This window comes from Garra rufa, chromosome 12 (genome assembly GCF_049309525.1).
Source record: "Garra rufa chromosome 12, GarRuf1.0, whole genome shotgun sequence".
In the NCBI taxonomy this organism is placed as follows: Eukaryota; Metazoa; Chordata; class Actinopteri; order Cypriniformes; family Cyprinidae; genus Garra; species Garra rufa.
In genome coordinates, this window is record NC_133372.1 from 15,290,532 (window position 1) to 15,303,750 (window position 13,219).

Here is a 13,219-nt window from a genome sequence, read left to right on the forward strand (position 1 = left end):
TGTTTTTATTTATTCAGGAAACCATCCTTAGAACAACCTTTTTCTATAAAATATATACTTTTTCCCTGTAAATATTCTTGACCATCTACTTTATTTTTTCCTGGCACTACACCCAAACCAAACGTGATGGAAAGTTCTGGCTTCATTTATCCATTCTTTTGTCATTTTCGCATGGTTCTACATCCAAGATCATTGTATGATATATTTTTAGGGGCCAAGCACCGATACTATTGTATCCGTTAGCGTTCTTTTTCTTCCACTCTGGAAGTCTATGGCAGCCCATAGAACCGCTTGCGGGAAAGTTGTTTAATTTGGCATACTGATAGAGGACAGTCTCAACATTAACCATAGCAAGTTTGGAGTCTCTAACTCAAACTCTCTAGCGCCACCACTGGTCCAAAATTTTACTTTGTTTTTGCTAATAACTTTTGAACCGTAAGCCACAGAATCAAAATTCTTTTTTTTCTCTGAATCATTGGCTCATGTCGAGTCGAATGTAAGGTGTACACCGTAAGGTGTAGTTTTTTTTCTATAATTAATTGTTTGAAAAACCTACTTTTTCGAAATCGTCCTAGACGGTTTGTCTGATTTTCACCAAAATTGGCACAGATCATCTTCAGACCATGGTGGCAAAAAGTTATGGAATTCAAGATTTTTAGTTACACCATTCTCGAATAATGCGTGAACAAATTCTACGAAAAAGACGCAAAAATGGATGTTAGGCTATATCTCCGTAACGGTTTGGCATATTGAGACCAAACTTGCTGTATGTTATAACAAGCATGACCTGAGGCTACCTGCAGTGTTTCGGCACAGTGCCACCTAGTGGTCAGGAGATATGAAAAATGGCTATTTTTGCTTATAACTTCTCAAAGGTTTGACCAAAAATCTTGAAACTGGTCTCATACTGGTACCATATCCAATTTTCCCATGTTGTCCAGTTTACTCTGATTTTCACCAAATTTGGCTCGGACCATCTTCAGACTGTGCTGACAAAAAATCATAGATTTTGTGTCAATGCCGGTTTTCGTTTAGTGCATCAACAAATTTGCTGAAAAGATGCCAAACTGCATCTGAGGCTGTATCTCTGCAAAGCTTTGATATATTTGCACTAAACTTTGTATGTGCCATTGATACCTCACTCTGACTACGCCACATCAATTTGATAACAGTGCCACCTATTGGTCAAGAGTAGTAAACCATTCATTAACCCTAAATTATTAAATTTCCAAAAATGCTAATAATTATTGATTGCATTAGCCTATTATAATGAAACTGGTTTAAAAAAATTCCTTGGGTCATGCCAACAACATAGATACCAATTATGCCAAAATTGGCCGAACTTCCTGTCCGCCATTTTGATTATTGTAGAAATCCTACTATTTCAAACTCCTTCTAGACCGTTGGTCGGATTTTCACTAAATTTGACTCAGATCATCTTCAGACCATGCTGACAAAAAGTTATGGATTTCGTGTTGATATTTGAAACCGTTTTCATTTAACGCATCAACGAATTTGCTGAAAAGATGCCAAAGCGCATCTGAAGCTGTATCTCTGCAAAGCTTTGAGATATTTGCACCAAATTCACAGTGATTACACCACATCAATTTGGTAACAGCGCCACCTATTGGTCAAGAGTAATAAACCATTCATTAACTATCAATTATAAAAGGTCCAAAAATGCTTATAACTGTAGATAGCATTAGCCTATTGTAATAAAATTAGTCTCAAAATATTCCTTGGGTCATGCTGACAACATAGATACCAATTATGCCACAGTTGGTCAAACTTCCTGTCTACCATTTTGGTTTATTTTGAAAACACACTTTTTCGAAATCCTCCTAAACCGTTCGTCCGATTTTCACCAAAATCGAGACAAATCATATTTAGACTGTGCTGACAAAAAGTTATGGATTTCATGTTGATAGATGAAACCGTTTTCGTACAGCCCCACTACAAATTTTAGGCTTGATGCCAAAATGACTGAGGCTTTATCTCTGCAAAGCTTTGACATAATGACACCAAACTTTGTGTGTGCCTTTGTCACCTCACACTAAACACACCACATCGTTTTGATAACAGCGGGACCTGTTGGTCAAATGTAATAAGCCATTAAATCATGTCAGTAGGCGCTCTACATTATTTTTCTGTCGTTTTGACTAAAATCATCTTAAAATGGCTTCCTTTCACTCATTGTTGCAGTTGGTCTTGTGTTCCATGTCATCCTTAGCTCCTCATTTTCCCTTTGAATGCTTGGACCCGTAATTGCTGCTTGCAGCTGTATTTTTTTAAATACTATTGCTCAATTGATTAAGTAATCCGCTTATATCACTACAAAGTAATTATTTGTTAAAAATTCAACCACGTAGTCTACTCTTGCTAGTGTTGTACTTACAGTATGCCTGTGGTACAATACACATGACCTGAGGTACTGTGGCCTAGACATTACATCCACAGTTTAACTATTAAAGCACCCCCACTAATTTCAGAAGCACCGTCAGTTGATTTTGGCCTGTGCGCAGCATTGTAAGAGCAACACTGCTCATGACATCTGATTGGGAAAGTGGGTCAAGCTTTCTACTAAAGAGCTTCTGGCCTCTTCCTGTGTAGCGGCTATCAAATTAAGCACGCTTTGTGCATGGCTGAGCAATGCTCAGAAAAAGCTCCCCCCGTTTCCATTGCGCATCTCTGCACGGCACTCAATGTAGAAAAATGTATTGTTAGAAGAGGGTCTTCCCTCTCTGCACTGTGACTGAGGTTTTAGTTCCAATAAAGAGTGGCATTTCTTATTTAAAGCTACTGAGGCGTGAACTGCATTTAATACATAAAAGAGATAATAACAAAGAAACCATTAAAGAGAGACCACTTTATTCGTATTATGTATATATGTCCAATTTGATTTATTTTTAGTAACCTATATGGAACACATGAAAGTAAATGATTTTAAGTGATTTATTGTCTCATAATATTACTATTTTTATTATTGTCCTATAATATTGTAATATTGCTCTGTCTATTGAGGTAAAATGTATTAATTTTAGTATGCAGAATTTCAAACAAATAAACAAGAGTTTGAAGTTAATAAACCTACTTATTAGTTTAAATTTCACAAGAAAATATAATGATTTTCTCAATCTGCAGCCAAGAAATATGAAACATAGCTAACATTTGTCTTCAATGATAGCAGTTCTAATTTTACCATGTCACTGTCTCTGCGAAGCATTCTCTCTGTTTGATAGTTTCTAACATTGTAAAACAATGGGATTTTGCGGCTTTTGTCTAGACGTTGTCAAACAAATATTGCAGAGGAGGTTCTGGTATAAGACATAAACTATAATCTGATCAGAGAAAAGTTACGCATGTGTCTTTTTCATCCAAAAACCTGGTAAATTGATATACCCTGTGTTGCAAATTATCTAGATGTCTTTAGCTTCTTTTAGCTTGAACATATTTAGTTGATTTTTTTTAGTAAATGTTGCATATTTATGGCTAACCAAAATGGCTTTAGAATTGAAATCCCTAAAGAACCACATATCCTGAATCACCCAAGAGCATGAACTGATATCGCTATTTTATGATGATGATAATCAGGATAATGACTGTACAGATATTTTCAGTTCTGATCAAAGTCAATTTCGGCGCAGTGCCACCTCAACTATCTGTCACACACAAAGACGGTGCAGATATCCATAGACAAGTCTCATGGTAATTGGCCAATAATTAAATTATCTTACATAGGCTTAGTTAAATGTACACATTGTTGTGCAGACAGCAGTGAGGAAGGACATCTAATTGACCAATTTTCCCAAGTGATAGCCACACATTTCTCGAACACATATTGTTCTTTTGTATTTGTTTAATTAGGTGTAGTGACTCATTTAGGAATGTCCTCGAAAATCAAATCCAACCGTTTCCGAACAACGTTTGGCAAGGTTTAAACAATAGTTGTGGCGATTCATGAATTAATAATATGTTTGACCCGCGGTCGGCCTAGAAAACTAAACTAGTTTCAAAGCGGATACGTTAAAGGTATTGTAGATCAGTGTCTAGACTATGATTTTGCAATGCTATTTATAGTATGATCAGACAAAATGTATATATTTGTTTTCAATCTAAAAGTAATACACATAAGAAAAAAAATCATAATATGTGTTAGATATTATCCATTTCCATTTCCTTTCAAATTATAAATGCATATAATAATGGATATTCAGAACATAACAACCATCTGAAACCTCCTCAGAAAACAAGAAAAATAGAAGCTTGAAAAGAGGCTTTACCTTTGGTGCTACTGGGAACAGATGGCCACCACTTTCGACGTTTGCGAAAAGATTAATAAAAAGAGGACGACAGGCAAAGGGAAAATTATTTTACCCTATCTTCTCGGTTAACTCAGATTGAAAGGTGGCATCCAATTGGCTAGAAGATGGAGTCATGTGAACACAATGTCACAACACGTGACTTTCTCACGAAACAGAATGACGGCAAAAACGCAGTTGGACTGAAGTGATTTTGGGGTTCAGTTTTGATCTTCGGACAGTGTTGTGAAATGCTGAAAGCAGGTCAGGAGACCATGGGCGCAGGGGCACAGGGGTTTCCCCTCCTGTGAGATAACCAAATCTGTCCAATGAAACACCCTGGCGATTCAGCAGAAACAATTGGATGGTCCTCATCTGTGTCATCCGTGTTCTTTACCCTGAGGGTGTCCTGGTTATGATGATAGATATTTACTCCTACAATGACTAACAAGTAAATCTCCTAATCACCCTCTGCCCCACATGACCAAACAAAGCAGTGTTTCAAACTATATAGAGTATAACTGGTACCAACTTAATTGGTACCTAGACCACTTCCATGATTGAAATTTGATAGGGTATTTACATCTTTACATTCTATAGCACACACGTGAATTACAGTATTGGACTGTCCATTAATGTTGTTTTTGCCTCAGTGTACTCTACTACACTTTCAATTCTATGCTCCAGCCAGCCCAGAATTACAATGAGCTTTAGCATTCTCCTCCATGGATTAAGTGACCCAGAGCAAATCCATGGCAATGTTAGGACAGTTGTGGAGGGATTAAGCTTCAGTCATTATGACAGACGCGCTACGTAGATTCTCCATTCTTGTACTTACATATAAAACCCCCTACAAATAATGTGTTTGTTTCCTACTTCACTCTAATTGCTTCAAAACCTAGTGAATGTAGTTTATTCCTATGGGCTTTCCTTAACCACTTTCTTAAAAATACTCACACTAGGTATATTAAATAGAAAAAAGCAAGTTTGTTAGACTTGAAAAACTTTACAAATTGGTTTATGATCGTTGGTTGAGACCATAATTGAGGGCGATATGCAGCCTGCTGTCTATTCAATGTCCCCTGGGAAGATGACACAAATAGAGCATTAAATTTGTTCCACATTGAAATAGGCAATTCAGTGAAGCTCCAGATTGTTGTGAAGAGAAAAGCTACCTAATCAAAAGAAATAAAGTTTATGTTCAGGCATCTTTGGTGTAAATTGCCACACAGTCGATTTTCAGATCTTCAGGATGCTAAGAGTGTACCTGGATTGAATGACAAGTCGGATGCCCAGCACTGGGTCAAAATACTGAGTTGAATTTAAATTCTTTATGCAAATTTGTAATGTTTCAAGTTTTAGGATAACTTTATGCTTTTCAATACCTTACAAAGAACCCATAAAAATTATGGCTATGTTTACACAACAAAGATGTAGTCAAAAACTGAAAAGTTTTTCCCTTGCATTTTTAAAAAGTTTCACGTATACATGTCAGCGTTTTAAAGGTGCTATAGAATGCATTGATACAATATTTTCAATTGTTCTCTGATATCTACATAGAAGGTATATGGCATAGGAAAGGGCAAAAATTCTCCAGAAACGATTTTACAGGTCCATTTACAACCGTAGGATTTGTCCCTAGAATGAAATGCTCTGTTATTACCTTATTTGGAAGGTTCATGAATAATAATGTAAGCTTTGCTCTGATTGGCTGTTTCACAGAGCGGCTCTTTCAGTAGCTGGCACGTGGAGGAAAATATATTTTTAATTGCAAGGAGCTCGAGCCACTATTAATGCAGCGATCCAGGCAACCCGTTACCCGTGTTTTTCCAACCTTTTACCTGTGAAAGTGCACTGGAGTGGCAGTCAATCTTGTGACTTCCAACCCGTGAACTTGTACTAGATCGATGTACTCCCAGTTCTGAGCTCTGACATGACATAGCCCGTGAAACAACGTCAGCCCCATCCGGGTGCGGTGTTTATGCAAGTGGTACACGGTGGAAAAATAGACTTTAGGACAATATAACTTTGCATTCAAATTAATAATAATATAATTATAATAAATGCGCTCAGGCAGTTTGGCGTGACTTGCCTGGAACGCTACAAAGTCGTGAGTGGTGGTTTGAAGTCATGATTTACAGGCTCAAAAACCTGCCTGGAACGCAGCATTATATGCAGTTTATTGAAACTGCTGTTTTGAATGCGCGATCATTTTACTTTAACTTTTGTGATCGCATGTGCTCTGTGTAACATTATACTACAGCGGCGAGACTTACCACATAAGTTTAGATGCTTGTTAGTGATGCTCAGGATCTGTAAATCATTCGCCCACATCGTCCGCGCAGTCATCTCTTTGTATATGTGGTAAGTGAAATCTTATGTACTGCAATGTAACAGACTACCGCTAGCAGTAAGCTAACCGTGTCCCTTCAGTGGCTAGCCTTATTTTATTAGATTACCTTATTTGTTTTCCTTGCCTTTCTGAGTAAGTTACAGACACCAGCCATCCCTGCACTTAACATCTCCTGCACAACCTGGAAAATAACATTTATTCCCGTGATCTGCCATTTTCGCTATTGTCCTCGCTTCGTTTTTTTTTAATAGCTACAATAGCCTACCCGCAGAACTACTGATGTTTCGGCTATGCAAATGTTGGGGGCGTTACTTTTTATGATCCCAAGACTATAACGTAATAGTCGCTGTTATGTTAGGATTAGCCTATTTTTCAGTGGTCTTTTGCAAACACCAGATTTATATAAGAAGTAGGAAACAATGGTGTTTGAGACTCACGGTATGTCATGTCCATGTACAGAACTGATATTGTTCAACTATGCCAAGGTAAATACAGTTTTTCATTCTATGGCACCTTTAAAAATGATTCACATTTAAACATATCCACGAAAACTGAAAAAAAGTGCCAGGCCAGTAGTTGGTGCCTTTAAAATGTACACGTACTGCGCATGTCTACATACCTAACACGTACTACGTATGCGCATAATGTCACTGTTTTCCCTTATTGGGTGTTTACATGGAAACAAAAACAGTGGTGTTTTTCAAAAACCTGCACTTTGAAACCCAAAATTGCACATTTTCAGTCCCCAAAATGCCATTGACGTGTAAACAAACAGGCAAAATGCATAAAAAATTAACCTTTTTTGGCTAAAAACATTGTTGTGTAAATTGCCCCTTTGTATTTTGATGAGAAAAGTGTCAGTGTGTGAATTTGTTTGATTTGAAGTAGAGGAGATCAGTGGTGTATGCAACAATTTTTGTTATGTTTGATCTGACAGTTGTCCAGAAGACAACATTTACACGCTTCACAAGGAGGGTAAGCCACAAACATTCATTGCCAAAGAAGCTGGCTGTTCACAGAGTGCTGTATCTAAGCATGTTAAGAGAAAGTTGAGTGGAAGGAAAAAGTATGGAAGAAAAAGATGCACAACCAACCGTGAGCCCTTGAGGGGCTTGTCAAGCAAAATCGATACAAGAATTTGGGTGAACTTCACAATTAATGGACTGAGGCTGGGGCCAATGCATCAAGAGCCACCACACACAGACGTGTCAAGGAATTTGGCTACAGTTGTCGTATTCCTCTTGTTAAGCCACTCCTAACCCACAGACAATGTCAGAGGCGTCTTACCTGGGCTAAGGAGAAGAAGAAATGGACTGTTGCCCAGTAGTAAGTCCTCTTTTCAGATGAGAGCAAGTTTTGTATTGCATTTGGAAACCAAGGTCCTACAGTCTGGAGGAAGGGTGGAGAAGCTCATAGCCCAAGTTGCTTGAAGTCCAGTGTTAAGTTTCCATAGTCTGTGATGATTTGGGGTGCAATGTCATCTGCTGGTGTTGGTCCACTGTGTTTTTTGAAAACCAAAGTCACTTCATTGATTTACCAAGAAATTTTAGAGCACCTCATGCTTCCTTCTGCTGACCAGCTTTTTAAAGATGCTGATTTCATTTTCTAGCAGGATTTGGCCCCTGCCCACACTGCCAAAAGCACCAAAAGTTGGTTAAATGACCATGGTGTTGGTGTGCTTGACTGGCCAGCAAACTCACCAGACCTTTTCCTTGTCAAGAGGAAAATGAGAAACAAGAAACCAAAAAAATGCAGATGAGCTGAAGGCCACTGTCAAAGAAACCTGGGCTTCCATACCACTTCAGTAGTGCCACACTGAACTGAGGTAGTAATTAAAGCAAAAGGAGCCCCTACCAAGTATTGAGTACATATAGAGTAAATGAACATACTTTCCAGAAGGCCAACAATTCACTAACAATGTTTTTATTGGTCTTATAAAGTATTCTAATTTGTTGAGATAGTGAATTGGTGGGTTTTTGTTAAATGTGAGCCAAATCATCACAATTAAAAGAACCAAAGACGTAAACTACTTTAGTCTGTGTGCACTATATATGTATATTATAAAGGTTTTAACCTTGTCCCTGGTACAATTACATTATATCATATGGCTGACATTATTTTCTTGGAGGAAAAACAATTAGAGAAGGTGAGTGAGAGCCTCTGTTTTGTTAATTGTCTGTTTTTACTTATTTTCCAGTCTGATGTGGTCAACTTCAACATGGAATATGAAAAAAAAAAAACATAAAATCTTAATTGTAAAGTAGCATTAAAAAAACATTCAATTCTTTATTTGACAGACCTTCTGTGTTAGCATTTTTTGCTTGTACTTAGTGTAATGACTGGTTTTAGGCCAAAATGTTAGTCTCCAGCCTGTTAAGTTAAAACCTAGCAGGGTGGACACATTTAGTAACAGTGACAGCAATTGATGTTTCAATTGAAGAATAATTATTTAAACTTTATTACATTTTACAAAAGGTATGTTTAACATTAGTGTTTCCACCACAACCAATTTCAAACAAAATGAGTATTGTAATTAGCTGTATGTCTTTCAAAGAATGCCGCAGATATATATTTATATTTATATATTTAGAACACTCTTTTAACGAGTATAACAAAAAATGTTTCCAGAAAACATTGCCTACCCTAGCTTTAATGTAAAGTACAAAGAGTGCTGTTGTTGCAATCTATTAATAGTGCTGGGGTTGTAACAGTATAGGTGGGATGGGTTGTAACACTAATTTAGCTAATAAAATTATATGTGATGAAAAACATGGGTTTTGAAATGAAAATGAATTGACAATGAAAAACAACACAGTAGATAGTGTGTGTGCATGTTAGTCAACATGCTCAAAACTGTGTCAGTTGTCAGCTTTTATACAGTCTGATTTTCCGCATGATAAATTTTTGTGGGTTCAGTAGAAGTGGATGAGGAAATGGTGTTAAAACTCTTCCTGTCTGCTCAGACATGATAATTCTAGTAATTTATTTTTTTTACAATGAAAGTTTGATTGTTTAATTAAAGTCAGAGAAAGCGTGAAAAATTATAATGGAAAAAATGCATTATGAGGTAACCTCAGGGGGGGGGGGAAATGATTAAAGAATGTATGATATTAGGGTATTTTTTTAAAAGTCATTAATAGAACTGTATTTGGTTTGATACTTTTCAGAACTGGTATGGAGGTACTAAATTTGATAAAGGCATGACAGGTCAGCATGGTAGCTCTTTATCACAATACCCACCCTGTACTGCCCCCCAGCAAGGAGAACAACCTCTATTCAGTCATCGACAGGCCCTGGTACACATTATTTCAGTGATCTGATGGACCCAGAGAGGCGTGAAGGACAGAGAAGCATCCTATAGGCAAACTCAATAAAAAGTACAGGCCACTGTCTAAAGCGCTGTTACAAAATAGTCTATTGACTACTGGTATATTGTAATTAGCAAAACAGATTTATTTCATTAATGAAAGCATACCTCAACATGATGAGTATTGACTTTTGCAGACATGTAGTGATACAGTCGAAACTTATAATGTGAAATATTTTCCTTTATGTAATTTATATTTAAATTTTCAATTCATGTCAGCCACTGGTTTTCGAAAATAGTTAAAGGAGAAGTTCCAGAACAATCGCTGTTTTACCTTTTTTTGTAAAGGGCGTTTGATCTTTGCACATTCACAATTTTGAAGTTGGAGGAGAAAATTAGAAAATTTTTACCTACCCTAACTGTCTTGAACTGGAATACACATGGTACACGCAGAGCTAGACAAGACGTGCATTCGAGGTTAAAAAGTATATAAATTGTCAATTTTTTTTTAGAAAACAACGATCGTTTCACTAGAAAAGACCCTTCTTCCTCGGCTGGGATCATTTAGAGCCATTTGAAGCTGCATTTAAAATGCAGTTTGGAAGTTCAAACCACAAAATTCCACTATGTGGAGAGAAATCTTGAAATGTTTACCTCAAAAAATATATATATATTTTTTTTTACCACTGAAGAAAGAAAGACATGAACATTTTGGATGACAAGGGGGTGAGTAAATTACAGTATTTGTAATTTTTTGTTCTGGAAGTGAGCTTCTTTAATTAGACATAAGAATAGGAACACATAGTCTGGTGTTAATGCAATAACAAAATATGGGTGTAAAATGTACAAGGACATTTTTGTTTCACCTGAATGAAAATCTGTTACTACTGTACATCAACATCTGACTCAGTTAATAAACTTTTACCCCGTCACACAAAAGTAGGTTCCACGGTGTGAATGGTGCTTCACATCATTGCTACAAAGTAAAGTGAGAGCCCCCAGGAAGATGACCATGTTTAAGAAGATCCCCTATAAGTTATGGTGGTCAGATATACAGTCAAACCAAACATTATTAAAAATATTTTTATTTAAAGATATATATATATATTTTTTCAATAGAGAGTGCATGGCACTTTTTTTTAATAGTGAGTGCAGGACACATTCATAATTCAAGTAAAGTAAACTGTGACATATTATATCAAAATTCTTCATACAGTCGACTACCAGTAAAATGAATTAAAAAAAATTGTGACCAAAAATTATTCAGACACTTTGACCTGACCAAGTGTTTTTCTTTACTAATGCAACCTTTTTACACCACAGACTGAACAAAATTAAGCATTGCTTGGTAATTGGTTGAACAAAGTATTGATAGTTGTGTAAATATTGTCATACTAACAGTTGTCTGAATTTTTGGTTGATTGTAATCCATTACAAACCTTCCTATCAAAGTTATCTAACATTATCAAGATGAATTTGTTCTTACAGTTTGAGTTCTTGTCATATTTTATTACCATTTTTCTAAACTATAGAATAAACTGAGAATGTGAGAAATGTTGAAGGTTTCTGAATAAATGTTGGTTTGACTGTATACAGTAGTCAACATTTGAAGTGGATCAAAAAAGTTAAACAAAGTTGTCCCAAGACAAGAATGGGTATTTTTTTGGTTTTAGGACAACTTTGATTAAAGGTTGTGATCCACTTCAAATGTTGACTAGGGGAGAGTGGGGGCGGTTGCAACAAGAGGCAGTTGCAACATTGCTTATTTCTTCAAGCAGGAGTAAGATACAGTGATAATATTCATACTGCACATGCTTTATTTGCCCCTCATAATTCCTGGAAGTAATCAGCCACATGTGATCATTCCTTCTACCCAAAATCATTTTCTTGGTAAAAAAGTAATTTTTTTTTAAAGATAAGATTTTTGGTCATAGTGTCTAAGATGTTTTTTGTGACGCATTGTTAAAACATAACATTTTAATCAGTGCGTTCTTAGCTTCTAGTAGGCATAGCTAGCGTGTGCCAATGATATGTTGTCAAGCTGATATACCAATTTTACCATGGCTATCACTGTAGGGACAGTTGCAACACACTGTTGCAAATGTCCCAACATGCTGTCCCTTACCACAATATTGATTTAAAAGCTTGCCATAACATTACATAATTGTAATTTTATAATGATAATACTAATGAACCCCTTTAATAGTTAGGTATCCCTCCTTTTTTAAGTGAATAGGTAAAAAATCTACTTGTTACTTAACAATGTTTTTTCATTTACCATTCTTTGTTTTTTTACAGCCAATTTACCTTATTAAAGACCGTGACTGTGCACAAATAAAATAAAGAATTGCACAATTATATTTAAGAATGATTTAATTACATTTTGTTGAATGTTTGAACATTTCACTTTGTCTGTTTAAGTGTAAATTGTACGTATATTATAACATGTACACATGTTGCAGCAATATGGGTGAGTAGCTGACAGTTGTTCAATTCAATTCAATTCAATTCAAGTTTATTTGTATAGCGCTTTTCACGATACAAATCGTTGCAAAGCAGCTGTACAAAAATGTAGGCTACTACAATATATTTAGTAGCTTATTAGTGGAGACTACTGTATGTCAAGTCGATGTACATATGGTATAAATGTTAAAATCAGTAATGGTGTAATCAAACAGATGATGAAACTAATAGTAATGATTATGTGTTGCAATAAAACTTGTAGAAAAATTGTGTAGTGCTGTTTGTTGTTTCAAGGCTGGCATCATCGGCGGTCCTCTAGGGGGTTGGCATCATGCTTGGCTAAAGAGATGAGTCTTTAATCTAGACTTAAACATAGAGTGTGTCCGAACCCCAAACGTTATCAGGGAGGCTATTCCAGACTTTGGGAGCCAAATGTGAATAGGCTCTCCCTCCTTTAGTGGACTTTGCTATCCTAGGTACTACCAAAAGTCCAGAGTTTTGCGACCTTAGTGAGCATGATGATTGTAGCGTGGTGGTAGGAGACTGGTTATGTATGCAGGAGCTAAACCATTAAGGGCCTTATAGGTAAGAGAAGTAATATTTTGTAAGTGATACGGAACCTAATAATAGGTAGCTAGTGCAGAGACTGTAAAATTGGGGTAATGTGATCAGATGTGGCTTTATTGTATTAAAATTTCAGCTTTCTAATACAAACAGTCTCTGAGTAACTAAAGGAAATGCAAAAAGTGTTGCAACCGTCCCCACTCTCTCCTACTATATATTTTATGCACGCTGGAA

The 13,219-nt window shown here is 36.4% G+C and overlaps 1 protein-coding gene across 1 annotated transcript in view; it reads right to left on the minus strand.

Annotated features, from left to right (window-relative positions):
• The window catches only part of LOC141346463 (poly(rC)-binding protein 3-like), a 20,998-nt gene extending 16,454 nt beyond the window's left edge, over positions 1-4,544 (minus strand). Inside the window, exon 1 of the mRNA XM_073851325.1 lies at positions 4,281-4,544. The gene's annotated coding sequence lies outside the window, so the exon portion shown is untranslated. The remainder of the gene's footprint in view (positions 1-4,280) is intronic.
• Positions 4,545-13,219: the final 8,675 nt, after the last annotated feature.